The sequence below is a fragment of the Giraffa tippelskirchi genome, chromosome 2 (assembly GCF_054371585.1).
Source record: "Giraffa tippelskirchi isolate mGirTip1 chromosome 2, T2T-mGirTip1v1.2.pri, whole genome shotgun sequence".
Classification (NCBI taxonomy): domain Eukaryota; kingdom Metazoa; phylum Chordata; class Mammalia; order Artiodactyla; family Giraffidae; genus Giraffa; species Giraffa tippelskirchi.
The window spans coordinates 196074020-196093067 of NC_137276.1; the positions used below are offsets into that span (position 1 = coordinate 196074020).

General features: G+C 36.4%; 1 protein-coding gene and 1 long non-coding RNA gene across 5 annotated transcripts in view; both read right to left on the minus strand.

Moving 5' to 3' along the window:
• Positions 1-945, minus strand: part of CSNK2A2IP (casein kinase 2 subunit alpha' interacting protein) — a 124562-nt gene extending 123617 nt beyond the window's left edge. For all 4 annotated transcript variants that reach the window (XM_081550827.1, XM_081550781.1, XM_081550789.1 and 1 more), the window contains exon 1: positions 710-945. The gene's annotated coding sequence lies outside the window, so the exon portion shown is untranslated. The remainder of the gene's footprint in view (positions 1-709) is intronic.
• A 430-nt stretch (positions 946-1375) lies between these two features.
• On the minus strand, positions 1376-5253 carry LOC145530030 (uncharacterized). The gene is made up of 2 exons (XR_014071426.1): positions 4843-5253; positions 1376-2259 (listed from the first exon to the last, which is right to left on the minus strand). It is a non-coding gene; the product is annotated as an uncharacterized LOC145530030 (long non-coding RNA).
• Between the last annotated feature and the right edge of the window lie 13795 nt (positions 5254-19048).

Consider the following 19048-nt stretch of genomic DNA (forward strand, 5'->3'; position numbering starts at 1 on the left):
CAGAAGATCAAGAAGAAAAGTTCAAAAAAAATTTACTGCAGTAGGTCTAAATAAAGTGTCTCTCCACTTAAGGAAACAACCATAAGTTCTCACCCCCATAATTGGGAGCTGTTCTGGTTAGCATTCCTTTTTCCCCCAAATTATATGGTTCACCAATGTTCAAAGATTTATAAAGAGTACTGAATTTAGGCTGAAAATGATTTAACTATGGATGATTCAGAACTTCCTTCAGCAGTTTTTCCCTGTCCCAAGCATCACCATTAAATACACACATCATTATTATTATGCAATCTTATAGGTGCAGAGTGTGTGTGTGCTTAGTTTCTCAGTAGTGTCCAACCCTTTGTGACCTCATGGACTGTAGCCCTCCAGGCTCCTCTGTCCATGGTATTCTCCAGGCAAGAGTACTGGAGTGGGTGGTCATTTCCTACTCCTGGGTGTAGGTGCACAGTACATAGGAAACAGGGTTTTCCTACATATATTTTAAAATATATGTAAGAATAAAGTTGCTTTTAGCTTACTTAATGGACATTTATCTCTCAATCATGAAATAAGAAATCCGAAACGAAATGTATCCATTGACACTTTTTAGCTGTTGGATTCACAGATCAACAAATCTTCAGTATAGACAGAAATAATAACCTGCGTGTGCACACGGAAACACACATAAAATCTTGTACAGCACAAAACTATGTAGCCAAGAACTCACCAACACACTGCTGAAACCAACACACTGCTGAAACTTCCTTCTCATTACTATAGTTGGGGTGACTCATGAGTCTTCATTTAATTTTCACCAGTGTGGAAATAAATGTCCAGGATCTCCATTACCCCATTGCTTGAATCCTTGGTGTCATGAAAATGTTCTACCCTCACTGCTGGAAGGTGAGGGTGGGGAGTGTGACTAGAGGGCTGTGTTTCCACTCCCACCTTCAGGCCCACTTCATAATGGGAGATGTGTTCCAGAATCTTGGGTTGGAAATTAGAATTAAGTTCTCCTATAGAAATAAAAGTCTGAATATCTAAAACTTCCCAGATAACTAGTATTATAATTCAGCTACTTATTATGATTTTGTGGTCTGGCCAGGATAAACTACCTCATATAACATCAATATTATTAGAAAAAGACATTTGGAGCTTTAGAATAACTGAAAAATCAATTTTTTGAAATATATACTGTCCATAATAAGGATAATGTCAATAAATTAAGAGCACAAAGGAATAAATCAAGGTTAACACTCTGTAAAATCATAGATTTTTACATAATTTTTGGAGGACATACTTTGTGTTAACAAACGAACAAATTAAGAATAGTTAAGTTTAGGGAGTCGAGAACTTTGCCCAGGGTAAAGGAGACAAGAGAATTCAAGTGATATATTCATGTGGTGATTTTTTTTATTATAATTCAAGTGGCTGGATTTTGTTTTGCTTGTTTTTATTTTCTACAGACCTGGTAATACTGGACAAATATCTTCCTTTTTATCCAAAATAATCACATTTATTTTGGTTTTTACTAGATTATGCTAATTACCATATCTGAACAACAAAACAAACTTTCTCTTGACCCCACTCTTCACATTAACCACTATTCATTTCTTTCTCCCCTATACAGCAAAACTATGTGAAAGAGTTCCTTTTACTTATAATTTCTAATTCTTTTCCTTTCATTCTCTCTTAAGCTCACTCCAATCAAACCTAAAGCTCACCTTTCTACCAAACCTTTTCCTGTCAAGACTATTACTGATGTCCTTGTTCAATCCAATGGTTAGTTTCCTGTCCTTACTTGATAGGATAGCAACATTTGACACAGATGATCATTCCCTCCTTATTGATTCATTTTCCAGTTTTTGTTTTATCTCTCTTACTTCATCTAGTTTCTTAGCTACTCTTCCCAATCTACTTCCTTAGAGACATTAGATGCTATAGTTCCAAGACTTTATGTTAATACTTTGAAGACTTTATTCCACCACCGTCTTGTGGTGTCTATGATTTCTAATTAGAAGTTCATGATTTTATGACTCATCAATCCCCTGTAGATAAGAACTCGTTTCTTTCTTGCTACTTTCAAGATATTCTCTTTACCATTGATTTTCAGAAGTTTGACAGTGATGTGACCAGATATCTTATCAGTTATATTTACCTTGGTCTGAGTTTGCTTAGCTCCCTGAATCTATAGTATATCTTTCATTAGATTGGAGATATTTTCAATCATTTCTTTTTCTTCAAATACTTCTTTTGGGTTATTCTCTTTCTTCACACCTGGACTCCAAAAACAGTTATGTTAGACATTTTTGTATTGCCCACAGATTCTAAATATCTATTCAACTTTCTGAATTTTTATTTTTTGCTTTTTCAGATTGAATAATTTCTACAGATCTTTCTTCAAATTCACTGACTCTTTTCTTTGCCATCTCTATTCTGCTGTTAACCTCACCCAGGGAATTCTTTAATACAGATACTGTGGTTTTTAGTTCTAGAATTTTCACCGGATTCTTTTTTTTATGTTTTCTATTTTTCTGATAAGAAATATATTTTCATTTATTATAACCATCTTTACCTTACGAAGCATAGTTAAAATAGCAAGTTTAAAATCCTTGTCTGCTAATTTCAACATCTGCATTATTTCAGATTGGTCTCATTACTGTTATTTTTCTTTAGAGTGGTCACATTTTCCTGATTCTTCATATGTTAAGCAATTTCAGATTATAATCAGAACACTGTAAATGACATGTTGCAGAGAAGGATCTCTACTTCATATATAAAATATTCTATCTTACTCTTCCAAAGAGTGGAATATTTGTTTAATCAGATGCTTAATTTAATTGAACTCAAACTACAAACTATCTCACCAGAGATAGCTTAAATATCAGTTCCTTATTTTGTTCTTTAAAGAAATCTTTCTCAGTCTTGTATGGTTCAAGTATCAGCAAGAGCTTTGATAGAGTTTATATGTAGAGAGTAGGGCTCCCCCCTCTGGCTCTCTGTTTCCCCATTACTTTGTACTCTCTGGGGTTGCCCAAACTCTTATCTACTGATTCTTCAGACCAGAGAAATTTATTTTCTATTGTAGTTTAAAATATTCCTTGCACGAACTACTGAAGATGGCACTCAAGCTAAAAGTTGTAGAAAATGAGGATCTCACTCAATGTCAATTATTTCTTACAAGTTTCTATTTTCTTCCATAATCTGCCTGTTTTGGTAACTTCCCAGTGCCTTTGAGTAGTCGTTTTCAATATTTTTCTTAGAATATACTGTCCATATTTGTAAGATGAAGACCTGCTTGACTACTAAAGCATTAAAATGGAGAACTGTTGGAGGAAGGGGGACCCCTTCCAGGGCCCAAAACTGGGTTCTTGTTTAACACTCAGAACTGAATTGTCTGAGGAGACATATGTGCCAACAAAGCAAGAGACTTTATTGGGAAAGGGTACCCGGGTAGAGAGCAGTAGGGTAAGGGAACCCAGGAGAACAGCTTTGCCAGTCTCTGGCAGTCTCAGGTTTTATGGTGATGGGATTATTTCTGGGTTGTCTTTAGCCAATCATTCTGACTCAGAGTCCTTCCTGGTGGTGCACGCCTTGTTCGGCCAAGATGGATGCCAGAGAGAAGGATTCTGGGAGGTGGTTGGACATGTGATGTCTCCTTTTGACTTTTTCTGAACTATTTCAGTTGGTGGTGGCTTATTAGTTGCCTGTTCCTTACCAGGACCTCCTGTCATAAAACACTCATGCAAATTGTTACTATGGTGCCTGGCCAGGGTGGGTGGTTTCAGTCAGTGTGTTTCCCCTAACAGAACTAGCCCTCAATTCAGCCTCTTAATTTTAAATATTATCTGTATGCCTAAAATTTCTTAATAAATATCTCTAATTAAGATCTTCCAGGCTCATAAATCTAACAGCAGACTCAACATTACCAGTGGCTGTGAGATAGATATCTTAAACTTAATATATTCAAGATCAATCTCAATTTCCTCCAAACCAAAATTGTTTATCAGGCAGCCTTCCCCATCTCAACTGCATCCTTCCAGTAACTCAGGACAGAAAACTTTGTAGTTCTCTTGACTACTTCCTTTCTTTCATATCCTTCATCTGATACAGTAGGAAATCCTAGTAGAGCTGTGCTCTGTCGTTAAGTCATGTCTGACTCTTTTGTGACCCGATGGACTGTAACCCTCCAGGCTCCTCTGTCCACAGAATTTTCCAGGCAAGAATACTGAGGTGGGTTGCCATTTCCTTCTCCAGGGGATCTTTCTGACCGGGGATCGAACTCACATATCTTGTGTCTCCTGCATCAGCAGGCGATTCTTACCCACTGAGCCAGCCGGGAAGCCCCAATCTTATTTAAAGCCACCTTTAAAATATGTGCATAATTGAATCACTTGTGCTCACCCTCACAATGGCCACTGTCATCCCTTGCCTGTATTGTAGCAATAACCTTCTAACTGCTCTTGTTTTAACTCTCCTGGTCCCTTTGGTCTATATTAACCACACTAGGCAGAAAGAGCCTTTAAAAAGGCAAATCAGATTATGTTACTCCTCACTTGAACACTGTAATGGTAATGTAAATGTAATTTTACTCAAAGCAAAAGACAAATTCTGTCAAATGAGCTGTGGGTCCTGAAAATTTGCCCTCCACTACATCTCTACCCTCTTCTCCTACTACTGTCCTATGCTTTTGCTTTTTCTAGGACTTTTGCTCATGTTGTTGCCTTTTCCTGGAAGACTCTTCCCCAAAATATCAGGTTAGCTAACCTCCTCACCTCTATCAAGTGCCTGTGTAAATCTGACCTTCAAAATGAGGCCATCTTTGACCATTCTATTTAATACTGCAAGTATCTCACCCACCTCACTCTTCCAATCATTCTTCTCTGTGTTGGCCTCTAAGGATGATGCTTATTGAGGGCACAGATCTCTGCCCCAGTGATATCTCAAGTATCTAGAACGCTGGTTGGTACATAGTAATTATTCAATAAATATATGTTGAATATATAAATGTTAAGCCCAATCTTGCCAAATGGCAGAAAACAAAATCTTAGTCATTTCCTGCTATCCTTGGTCATTTCAGGTTTAAGTGTAAGTCATTCAAAATTTCCTTTCTTCTTTCTCTTCAACCTGGTACATAATTTTCAGGGCACTTATACGGAGGAGAGAGGCCAGGAGATCATATCTGGCCTGTGGCTGCCCTCTGTTCTACACCATGATCTGTCAAAATGGCTTCTGCCTCTCCTGTCCTTTGGTCCTGCATCCATCTCCACTGCTGTTTTCTGAGAATCAATTGTTACTCCATGGTCTACACTAACATCAAACAATCAAAACTGAGAAGTGACTTTTGATGGTTAGTTCTTTCAGTTATTTTTTTCACCTTCTTTGAAGGCAGCTGGAAAAATTAAGTATTTTCACATGCTTCTCTGGAGTCACCAGAACCCAAAATCTTTATCAAGACTTAATTGTCTTAAATACCACAAAAAGCCATAAGAACTCACACCTTATCAACATAAGAAATATTTTTAAGAGGAGAGACTGCTAACATGCCAGAATCAGTGTCCTCTATCTTTTGGATATCCAAACTTATCTTACGGGTCTATCAGTATCCCTCATCCTATTTTGAAATAACTGCAGGTAGGGAATAGAAACACAGCATGGCCCAACCCTGCTGCTGTTGCTGCTGCTGCTAAGTCGCTTCAGTCGTGTCTGACTCTGTGCGACCCCATAGACAGCAGCCCACCAGGCTCCCCTGTCCCTGGGATTCTCCAGGCAAGAACACTGGAGTGGGTTGCCATTGCCTTCTCCATGGCCCAACCCAAGCAAGTTTAATTATCTTCCTTCCTCCCCTTTTCTACTCCCTGCTACAGTTTCAAGGCAAGAGTCAGGGGAATTCTGAATTGGATAATAAATATTCTTCCTAAATACTTCCTTCTTGCATAGGAAATAAAGCTTTTGAGTTTAAAAGCCAAGTGTTTGCTGTCTTTTTTATCCTTCCAGTCCTCCAATGATAACATCCGATGACTAATTTCTGGATGCCTACAAAGGTATAAAAGGTCTCAAAGTCCAAGTAAAGCAAATCAAAGAAGTTTAAGTGTGGGGAATAAGGTCAGGCAGAACAGGGAGGAAGTGATGGCAAGGAGGGTATTTCAGTCAACACTTCAAAATAGTCACAAATATTAGCTCTAATCTTTATCACTTGAAGAACTTATTATACCTGAGTTAGCCTTTTGCTTAAAAAAAAATCATGTAGTAAAAAGAATAAAGATGAGAAAATGCAATTAATCTTTTCTCACAAGACAGATTTGCATAGGAATGTTGAACTTACTCAGTATTTTCATGAAACTAAAGAACATACACTAGCTCTGAGGTCTGATGAATTAAGAAAAAATCAGATTGGATAAAAGTGTGAATGTCTTCCTGTCTGAGCCTAAGTATGATTTAGAGATTCAGGCACACAAAGTGAAGAAAAGGAATTATCCTCCTTTGACACAAAGTATTGAGAAACAACCTGACTTAACGTATTAGCATCAAATAAAGCCAGAATTTAAATGAAGAAATTCTTTGCCTTAATGAAGGTCATATGTAAACATACGGAGAATTCCACATTAGCTTTAAAAGGAACCTTGGGAAATTAATTTCCACACACGATTAACTTTGAGGTTTTTAGAGGAAAGTAACTGCCTATATTCTGAGTAATATTATTTAAAATTTAGTTTCTTGTATAATTAATGAAGCAATTGAAAGTGATTACCTTTTTATTGCAAGTGAGTAAGTTTTTTAAAAATTTAAATCCTCAGGATATTTATATAGGTTTTTCCCTTTACCAGGCACAATCTCCCCAGCCCTGGTTCTGCCTCAGTTGAAATAGCAGAGAGACCTTCCTGGATGACCTGCTGAGAAGGTCAATTCAAACTCATTTCTATTACTCACTAACTCTAAAATAGTGTATAGAATTTTGTAAATTACATGTTTGTTTATGTAGTTACTCCTTTGTCATCTGCAGTCTACATCAGATTACAAACTCTGCAAAACAAGCTATGTCTTAATTCTTTCAAGTATATTCGTCATTTAGCATGATGCTCAGTATAGAGCAGGTAATCAATTAAATCTCTGCTAAATGAGTAAAAGACAAGAGAAATAAAATACATAGTTAATTGCTCTGAGAATTTTCTTAACTGACTCATGTTTTCTGAGTCACAAATATATTAATACTTATTAAAAGTAACAATCTTTTCTTCTTTTTAATCTTCTTCCAAGACTCTGTTGCTTCTAAAACTGCTGTAGAGTGCTGGGCCAATAAATGATGGACAACCTGCTCTCTTAATAAAAAGTAATGCGTGTATACATGTCCAAAAGTTTATTCTGAATTTTACTGATATATAATTTACAAATAGTAATAAAATATACCATATTTTTATTGAAAACACCATATAGCAAGTTAATTCTCATAGAACGCATTTGGCCAAACTTGTGTCCATAGCCAATCTACCTTTGAAATCCACAAATGCATGCAATTCCAATATGGATATTAGTTGACATTTTTGTCTGTTTGAATACAATAAAAATGACAAAAAAGAGACATATGTCAGAACTTCACACACTTGTCAACAGTGTGAGCAACTTTCTTGCTGAGTCAGACAATAGTTTTCAAACACTAGAAAAAAATTTTTTTTGAATTTCTGTGGTCCTCACCATGTCACACCTGTATGCACAACATGTTTTTAAGTTTAATTTGCATCACTCATATGTTCCCCATCCCTTTCTTATGAGTAGACCAGGAGCAGAAAAACTTTCTCTGTAAAGGGCTGGTTGATAAATATTTCAGACTATAAGGGCCATATAGCTTATATTATAATTATTCTTCCTTGACATCATAATGCACAAGGAGCCATAGACATTTTAGTTAGAGAAGAATGTGTTGGTGTTTCAATAAAAGTTGAACTATGTACAACACTACAACTATGAACAAATAGTACAGCTGTGCACAAAAGCAAGCAATGGGCTAGATTTGGCCCAAAAGATGCAGTCTGCCAATCCTAACAGAACCATGAACCAAGCCTGAATTTTAGCACATGCCATTTTTGTGGTGTAAATACTTCCACATTGCCCATTTCAAGCTACCAATGTGACATCACCACAGGCTGAGTTAGGAAAAGATGAACAATAGAACAGAAATCAATATATAGTATTTCTAGTATATTTTATATATACATATATATATAAAGAATATGGATAATAGCAAAAGCAATTAAAATAATTAGAAAGTGATGAGTTGGTTTATTAACTTTGTTTTAACACACTTTATTTAGAGCTTACATAATTTAATTTGTAAAGGCTGTGTCCAAAAACTGACTCATAAAATTCCTGAAAATTTGCACACCACAGCTATACCTGCTTCCTTGAAACTCTCTCTAGCCTCTGCATCTCCTATTTTAATTGGGTTCTCCTCTTTCTTTGACTTTCCATTGTTTGTTCTCAGGTAGCTCCTCCTATTCTCATTTTAAATTTATAGCATTCAATGTGACTTTGTTCTTCTGTCTCTACGTAAGCCCACAGCACACACTCTTAGCTTAACTTCAGCTTCTCCTTCATTGCTGATTGTGCTCAAAAAAAAAAAAAATATATATATATATATATGTATATTAATATATACCCATTTGGATGGTTTCAACTCCCTACTGTCATTTCAAATTTAATGAGTCTAAAATCAGTCATCAAATTTTCCAGTCCCCTCTCCTTCATGCCTTACTTGTTCAAAGTATTTAAAATCTTTAATTCAACTTCTCTTTGGCCTATATCCCCTCTTATCAATATTTCCTGCCAAATAGCTTCCATCACACCCCTCTCTAGTCACATTTCCACCACACAACACACACTTCAATCACAGCCATAGTGTCTCAGCTCATCTGCTTGTCTTCAACTTTTATCATTCTTTTAGGGTTTCTTGTAATGAGCTTATTTATTCTAAATCCTAAGTTTATCATACTTAAACCCTTGATTAAGACCTAAAATGGATTTTATTGCCTACCTTACTAAGCCTAGGTTTCACACCTCAGTTTCAGTCTGTAATTCAGGCCAGTGTATCTTTAATAAGCAATGTATCTTCACTAAGCAATGTATCTTCACTAATTGAGTATCTCCTCTAGTAAACAAAATTTTTAGATACTGTAACTTGTACTTCATTTTCACATGGGTGCTCAGGGAATAATTTATTGATTTATCTCTTATTTGTTAATGTATTTTAAATAATTGGAGTTACATCAAGAAACTCAAAAGATATGCTTTCATTGAATAAAAATATAATATGTTAAAGAAGATGTAGATATCCTAAAGCTGATATATGAAAAACTTATTTATTCACTCATTCAATAGATTGAATAAATAAGCCATGTCCTAAGAATTCTGCTACATGCTAAATAAGGACAGTAGGGTGAATAAGACACATTTTCTGACTTCAGAAAGCTGCAGTCTACTAGAATAACATTATAATCAACATATTTTAAAAATAACACTGCCTCAGAAGCTTGGCATATTTTGGTGAAAAAAGCATTAAAAGCTAAAAATACACATGTTGTGTCAGGAGCATATAAAGGGTTTACTGAAGAATATTCCCTTCATTAGAAAAATTAGATAAACCATTTAACAGAATATTTTTAAAATTAACTTTAAAAATATATGTTGAATTCCAGGCAATATTATAAGAATATTTTAAAGTATTTTATCTCATTTCAAATTTTAATAGGAATTCTGATGGTCTAAATATTTGACTTAATCTGTACTTTTATAAGAGAAGTATATTTACATTTTTTTAAATTTTTGGTTGTTTCAGACAACACAAATGGTTTTGGGTTATAATGCGTTCTACCCGGTAAATCAATAGTGCTGCTCCCACAACAGCATACACACATGTGGCAAAAAATAAAAAACTTGAGTTTTAATGATCACATACTATAAAGAAAGCTGAGCGCTGAAGAATTGATGCTTTTGAACTGTGGTGTTGGAGAAGACTCTTGAGAGTCCCTTGGTCTGCAAGGAAATCCAACCAGTCCATCCTAAAGGAGATTAGTCCTGGGTGTTCATTGGAACGACTGATGTTGAAGCTGAAACTCCAATACTTTGGCCACCTGATGGGAAGAGCTGACTCATTTGAAAAGACCCTGATGTTGGGAAAGATTGAGGGCAGGAGGAGAAGGGGACGACAGAGGATGAGATGGTTGGATGGCAACACCAACTCAATGGACATGGGTTTGGGTGGATTCCGGGAGTTGGTGATGGACAGGGAGGCCTGGCGTGCTGCGGTTCATGGGGTCTCAAAGAGTCAGACACGACTGAGCGACTGAACTGAACTGAACTGAACTCCAAGAAAGGAAATTGAACATGCTTAAATGCCCTTTTTAAGCATATTTTCAAAAATTCTAACCTTAGACCATATCTAATCTCTTGAGCAATTATTACTATTACATGGAAACTTACAGATACAAAAATATTGTAGCAACATTTAAAAATTATTACTTAGTTGGATTCTCTAAATAAAAGTACATGGTGCTTGCTTTCACATTAATAAAATACAACAAGTGTTTGTATTGAGATTTTTTTTTCCTAATGTAAATTCAGTACAAAGTCCTCAGTTGTAAGAAACTTGAAATTTCACTAAGAACTCTCAGAATTTAGAAGTGACTGTCCAGGGAATCCTGGTGTGCTTCAGTCCATGGGATCAAAAAGAGTCGGACATGACTGAATGACTGAACAACAACAATAAGGCTCTAAGATGAGAAAATATGTCCATGATTCAGGTGTCAATGGTGTTCCAAAGAAGTTTAGCATAAAATAGTAGTTACTGCATGTACAGAAATAATTATAATACACTCTGGGGATGCAGAGAAGGTGGAAGGCTCATGGAAGAGGCATCATTTGAACAGGATCTTAAAGGATGGGAAAGATTTGGACATGAGATTAAAGGAAAAGAATCCAAGTCAGGAAGAATTGTCAGTGATAAGACAGTTACCCTTCCTAACTACAGCTCCCAGTCCTTAGGGATAGGAACCAAATGTCTTAGTTTTGTATCCCTCACAATGCTTTACGTGGGTCCATATAAAAAAGAGTTCAATAGACACTGAATGAACAATGTTATTAAATATAATGTGAAATGTTTCCCCACAGGGAAAAAAAAAAAGAAGTGACTGTCCATTGTAAAACTATTAAACAGTACAAGTATATGCTTAACTCAGCCATTAGGAAAAAATACATGCAATATTTCTGTATCATCATCATAATAATAATGAATAATGATTAAAATTCAGACTATTCTATAGTGAAATTAAAACACATTTAAGAAAAGGTATATATTTTAAAGGCATATATTTTAAAAGACACCTGGATTTCATGAAATTCTTAATCTTCATTGTTATATGAAGCCTTAAAAATTAGCTTTCTTTGGTTCAGGAAGATTAAGTAGAAATCTGTCCTCATTATTCCATCAGCTCTAGTGGTAGATATTAAATCTCCTTGGAATCAAATGTCTTAATAATGTGTAAAGATGAAAAATGAATCTTTCTGATGGATATTTTCTTGCATAACTTAGTGTTTCTAACATGATAATCTGAATGTTATCTTTAAACCACTTATAAGTAACTTAGAGCTGAGTAAGAAAGTTGAGCAAAGATCTATTTCAGTCCTAAAATGCTATGATCTCACACAATAAGCCTTTTTTAAACTGTCTCAAGACCTCATGACACATTTTTTTCTAAAGTCAATGTAGATGTTATATCTTTCATCCAATAAGATTTTTTAAAGTTATCCACTAGTTGTCCAGTACCAAGCCTCACAATAATTGTCAGTGACCAATCCAGTGTCAATTTTAGACATGCATGATTGACGAGACATAAATACAACTGTTTTTCTCGCATGGCTCATAAGTTGACTTTGAAGGCAAATTCAGAAAGGCTTTCTAAATTTGTTTTATAAAAAGCAATACTATCAGAATATTTATACAAAGTTCCTAGTTTTGAGACAAAAGATACTAACTTGACTCTATAAACTATGTACATTTACAAAAATAAATATCACAACTGTGAAAAGAAAATAGAAACACTAGTGGAAAGAAGGGCAGAAGAAAAAGAGGAGAGAGATGGGGAGAAAAAGTGTAATCAAAACCACTCTGCGGTCTACTAGTTACTTAACCTCAGAAAATTACTTAACTTTCGAGCATCATTTTTCTCACATGATTGCTGTGAGATGACATGAAGGTATACATAAAACATTTGTTGCACACAGGGTTCTTTTACCTTACAACTGAAATAAGAAGTAACTTATTACTGACACCTTTTTTTCTTTTATTGACAGTTAATATATACATGGGGGCTTCCCAGGTGTCTCAGCAGTAAAGAACCTGCCTGCTAATGCAGGACACGCCAAGAGACATGGGTTCAGTCCCCAGGTTGGGAAGATCCCCTGGAGTAGGAAAAGGCAATTCGCCTCCAGTATTCTTGCCTGGAAAATTCCACGGACAGAGAAGCCTGGCAGGCTACAGTCCATAGGGTCACAAAGAGTTGGGACACGACTGAGAGACTGAGCACATATACGTGGATTCCTAGTTTTAAAATTCTTGATAAAGAAGCTACATGATTTGTTCGTCCAACAGCAGGAACCTAGAAACCTGGACATAAACCTAGAATGTGAGGTTAATTTCTCTGCTAGTGAAATATAAATCTATATTAAGGTGAGTCCTAAGTGAAAACTTCAGTATGAATATGTTGGTTAAAATGTGGGGGAGAGCAGCACTTATAAGGTTTTGATTCTTTACTTCTTTGTGTCTCTCTGTTGGGCTTGCCCTGCTTGTCCTTCAAAATTTCACTAAATAAAGAATATATGTCCTTTCTGGAACATGAAGATCATGCTATGCTGAATTCGTCTAGTGATTTTGAAATAGATCAATACCAAGGCCCCTGAAGCAGTTTGGGCCTCTTCGGGCTTCAGCCGTCACCGATTTATGCTCAGCTACCTTCTGCTCCTGCTGCAAAGCCCAGCCATCCCTCAAGGCTCTGCTGCTTCTAAGTCAAACTTAGGGGCCACAGGGCACGATGTTGGAGCTGCCAAAGATCCCTGCCAAGGCACCAACAAGCTGTCTTCCCCTCAGACCTGCAGCCTCACCAGGGCTGTGGGATACAGAGCTCAGCATTTGTCCAGAACTTGTAAAGCACAGAGAAATCTTCCCAGTCTGGAGCAGAAACCAGACTCTAAAATGACATGCTTATCATTTTGTCTGTATCCATGAATTCTCTTCCTTTTGACTCCTCCATCATCCTTCCAAATTTCTCTAAAGAATCAGGCTTTCAGAAAACAAGATCCAGACAGATTTGTGGTCTCCTTTCCAATCTACGCATGCCTGGTTTGATGTCCACGATTGATAAATACCTCCTTAAACAGACAAAAGGAACAGGAAAATAGAATACAGGAGGAAAACTATAGGTTCACATTCTTAAATGTTATCAGTCCATAAGGGTATCATTTTACTTTTTTTTCATTGAAGTCATTTGAAATATATGAAAGCTCTTCAGAAAACCCCTTTTCTCTAATTCAGATACATTGCTTTCCTTTAAAAAAAAAAAAACTACTTTTAGTTCACTTATGATAGATTTTACAGGGGACACAAAGGATGGTAGAGTCTATGACCAAAAAAAAATGGCCCTTTTTCCAGTGATTTTTACCTCTCCACATTTCACATTATGGAAATCTGGTTAGAGAACTAAGGAGATTAGTGGGAAAGGCCTACCTTCTGACTCAAAACTAGTCTTACTTAAAAATAGAATCCCAAAGGATGCTCAATCTAGTCTCTGCTTCAGAAATGGTACAGAATCCCTACCCTTAATAGCGCATGACTTATATTGTATTCACACACATAAGTAAGTAATTGTACACTGACTGCCTTTCCAGTATCTTTAGCTCTCCCTCTCCTCTGATTCCCTCTAGTTAGCATCTGAACACACTTAATTCTCTTCAATATTGAAACACAAAAGTTTTTCCTCTGCTTGTAAACCCTCATTTAACTATCACCCCTCCTTCTTCAACCTTTAGAACCAAACTTGATGAAAGTGTCTACAGTCGGTCTCCAACTTCTCCATGCATCTTTCTTCAAACCACACAATGATTAAAGCAGCTCTGATCAAGGCTACCTGCTCACTGCTATATCCAATGGAACTTCTCAGTTCTTAACTCATTTCTAGTTTACTGTTTCTAGCCTGTGCCCTTCATTCAACTGTTAACTCTATAAGGGCACCTATGTATAGTGACCAGCACATAGAAGTCATCCAAAACCCACTGTCTAATGAATGCAAAATAGAAAAGCGCAGAAAGCAATAGCTCTACCTAACTCACAATTTTCAGCAAGGAAGATTCATTATTTCAAAACATAAAGAGTCAGTCTTCAATCTGAAACTAATTCAGCTATGTCTAGGATTTTAGTTTTATTTTTGTTTTCTTTGTTGCTTTGATATTGCCACTTGATTTTACAATGTATTTCTTCACTGGATCTTACAGAGGATTTTTTAATATTCTCTTAAAACTTATTTTCTACACACACTATTCTTGGGAATCAATTCCAAACTAGGGAAAACAGAAACCCTATTAAATAATTCAAAATATTTAGCTGAAACTAATCTTTCTCAGACTTGTCCTGAAACAAATCCTCATATTATAAAATTTCAAGCTATTTTTACATTGGTTATTATATTACTTTTATAGTAGAGAATTGTCATGGTAGGGGAACTGTTATCTCTTATGTTCCATCTTATAATATAAATATCTTATTTTGCAATAATTCAATAAATAGCATGCAGTTAATGGAACCAAACTAGCTTGTCTAAAGATATATTTAAGTAATCAAAGGAGATAAACCAAAATTTTTCCAGTATCTATGAAATACTATTCTTATATTCCTTTTGTGGTTATCCTTTCCATAAATCAAACTTTGACTATATTGCAGTTTATTTGATAGCATTTCAAAAACAACTGAAAATAAAAATAATAATGCAGAAGGAGCAGGGAAGATAGATAATAGAATAAAAAGAGGGAGAATTGCAAATTGAAGAAAAAAAATTTTTAATGCATTTTTTACTTACTCTGGTTTGAAAATATAGAAACCCTAAAGATCAGTTTTGTCTCCCAGATAAAATGCTCTTCAAAAGTGATTTTTTAAAAAAAAATCACAGTAGTCTTAACTTTTTACATACAAATCAACTAGTTTATTTAACCTTTTTACCTCCTATTCAACCATAATTCTCTCTATCTCCCCAGGTGAGTGGAAGGGTAGACAGGGATTGAGGTGGAGTGGGAATTACCTCCATCTGAGTAATCACAGCTGACCTTAAAAAAAATGAGGAAATAGAGACAGAAAAGAGTAGAGGGAGAAGATCATATAAGTCATGGAATTATTACCACTTATAGTTGAACAGACAGTAAAGAATCTGTCTGCAATGCAGGAGACCCAGGTTTGATCTCTGGGTCAGGAAGATCCCCTGGAGAAGGGAATGGCTACCGACCGCAGTCTTCTTGCCTGGAGAATTTCATGGACAGAGGAGACTAGTAGGTTACAGCCCGTGGGTTCACAAAGATTCCAACACAACTGAGTGACTAACACATGGTTGAACAATCTTTTTTATGGTAGACAACTACAAAAAACAGAAATTTGATCATCTCACTTCTATCACTAGTGCCTCCACTGACTACAAAGATACAGTTAGGCACACTGGGCTCAGATGGGTTTTGCCTTCTACTTGCCCCTTGTGACATATCTCAAGCTCTTCTTCCATCCATATCCAGGACTTGAGCAGTACCAAAATATATGCCTGTTTGCTTCATGCTCTCTCACAGTCCCTTGCTTCTCCATGAGCTAGAACCTATTCAAGATTGTTTAATTTGTTAAAATAACCAGATCAGGACCAAGATGGAGTTGCTCCTGCTAAATCCCACTACGGTCTCCATCAGTAAGAAAAAAATTAACTAATTTTCTGAACTGAGCAATCCCAGAAAAGGAATCCCTAAGTCAACCAATCAACATTTGCCTGCTTATATAACTAGGCTCCAACACCACCCTTTGCTTCAGATGAGAAAAGTAACCCTGCTTTAACCAATCAGCAAATGTCCAGTGTAACTTCATTGTTCCTGCTCACTTTCTTCTATAAAAACCTCCCGCCATGTATGGCTCTTCAGATCTCCATTCTATTTGCTAGATGTGATGCTGTTCAATTCATAAATTGATGGAAGAAGACAAATAATGTCTTTAAAACTTAGTTGAATTTTGTTCTTTAACATACATTTATCTTTCCCAACAAGGTTTCTCTCATGTGACAAGCACTCCTTCTCTGCCCTTTCTATACTCTCTACCCTTCTGGTCACACTACAAGGCAAGTGTTTATTTCCTTCCATTTTTTTTTCAGGCTGTGGAAGGAAAAATCATTTATTTTATTCATCTGCATGTCCTTGTGATCACCTGAAGTCTCCTATACACACCTAATAAAATAAATGAATGAAGACAGCAAATTTATGACCCATCTCACTTCACAATTATACTGATATGGTCTAAATCAAACATTTATTAATAATCAAAATGTCAGTATTTGATGATATAAATAACACCCAAGTGTGAAGTACAAATGATAAAACAGTCAGGCCATTGGTAGGGAAAGCAAAATACTTCCCTCACCCTTTAGTCCTGATATCCACTGTGATCCCCATTTAGCTTTTTTCTTCTCTGCTACCCTTCATAACAGTGTAACACTTTGCCCTGCTCTGTCAGTGAGCCCTCTGTTAGAAGGGCTCATTCCGTCACCACACAGCTCTGAATGCACCAGAGACAATGCTCAGCCCAGAAGACCCAGAAAAGTTAGTCATAATAAAACCTTTCAATTGTATTAAGTCCTCTTCACGCTTTATTCAGATGTTGAAGAAACAAACAAAAAAAAACACCTTAGAATTGAAGAAAGTGACACCAGGAGTTGGAGACTTTGATCTCTAGACTCAGAGAGGTACATCTCATCCTTGAGCTTGCCTAGTGTGCCATCTGACCAGGCAGATTCATCCTCTGGTTGTCCAGGCAAGGAAAGGATAGGGCGAAGGGTCTCCATCTGACAGCCTGATCCTCTGCTGTTACCTTTGTCCTCCAAATCTTACTCACAGGTAAAGGCAGAGCCCCTACTGTACTCAGACATATAGGTATCCACATGTGTTCTGACTGCATATATTCTTTTGCTCTGGCCCCAAATCCTCACCACCCACTCTGTACAGATTCAGCTTTATGTGAAGTGCCATGACAGGTCCCACTCATGTAAGCTACTCTGAGAATGTGGTCCAGAGGAATTTGAAAAGTTTGAATAACCTGTGAACTTCCATACCCCCAACGCATCAGTGACTACCAAGGCTTGGCCACATTTCCCAAACACCATGCTTCTATTAATAGACAGTAGCTCTCTATTAACATGTCCCATCTGATCTCTACAATTTCTACACTGGCTTAGAAGCTCTGCTATCTGTGCTTTCTATCTATTTACTGTGTTGTTCTAGTGAATGTGATTTCATCATTTTCTTGTGCATTCAAGCAACACTCACCCTTCTTGATGGTCAAAAAGTATGGCCAGTGTCTCTCAGCAAACCACCGAGAGTATTCACATTACAGCTGGACAACCCTTGTAACATACCCTTGTTGAAATCTACTCAAACTGTTATCCACAATTGTCTGAGCTTAGTGAAAGTGTGGGCGTTACATTAGCCTTTTCTTTTCCCATTTCTTTTTGTTTGTTTCCTTCATTATTGCTTTTGTTGTACTAGGTTAAATATATATATATGTTTATATATAACAGGTAACAGCGCCTGTTACAAAGGCAAACAGCAGAGCATCAGGCTGTCAGATGGAAACCCTTTGCCTTATCCTTTTCCTGCCTGGAGAACCGGAGGATGAATCTGCCTGGTCAGATGGCACACTAGGCAAGCTCAAGGATGGGATGTACCTCTCTGAGTCTAGGGATCAGTCTCCAACTCATGTTGTCACTTTCTTTGATTCCAAGTTTCTTTTCTTCAACATCTGAATAAAGTGTAAAGGTATATTAGTTATCTATCTATATAAAACATAAAATTACCATTTTAATCATTTTTAAGTGTACAGTTACGTGGCATTAAGCACATTAACACTGCTGTGCAATCACCCCTGTTATCTATTTTCAGAATTCTTTTCATCTTCTCAAACTGAAATGCTGTATCCATTAAACAATTACTCCCATTCCTCCTTGTCCCTAGTTCCTGACAGTCATCATTCTACTTTCTGCTTCTATGAACTTGACTACTTCAGAAATCTCATTTAAGTAAAGTTATACCATGTTTGTATGGTTATTTCCTTTAGCACAATGTCTTCAAGCTTTATCTATATTGCAATATAGGTCAGCATTTTCTTCCTTTTTAAGGCTGAATTAAATAGTCCATTGTATGTATATACCACATTTTATTTATTCATTCTTCTGTCAATGGGCATTTGGGTTGTTTCTACCTCTGGCTATTGTCAATAACGCTGCTACAAAGATCAGCATACAAATAACTGAGTCCTTATTTTCAATTCTTTTGGGCATATATTCAAAAGGAAATTGTTGGGTCATTTGGTAATTCTATGTTTAGCTTTTCGAGGAACCACCATACTGTTCACATTAGTTGCTATACCTACCATGCCTTAAAATGTTTTCCCCTTAGGTCAGCTATATATTAATACATTTGAGTACAAACAATGAGATCAGGTATATTAGTTATATACCGCTGTTTCTATTAATATTATGATTGCCCCCCAAACTGAGCAGTTCAAAGCAACATTTTTATCTCAGTTTCTGTGAGTTAGGAATATGGGCACAGATTAGCCCTTGAATCAAGGTGTCTTACAAACTGCAATCAAAGTATTGGCAAGAGCTATATAGTCAACTGAAGGCTCAAGCGGGGAAGGATCCCCTTCAACCTAATTGGGAAGTCTCAGAAGTGTACACAGGTTGTACACTTCCAAGTGTACTTCCAAGTGTACACAGGTTGGCATGCCTCA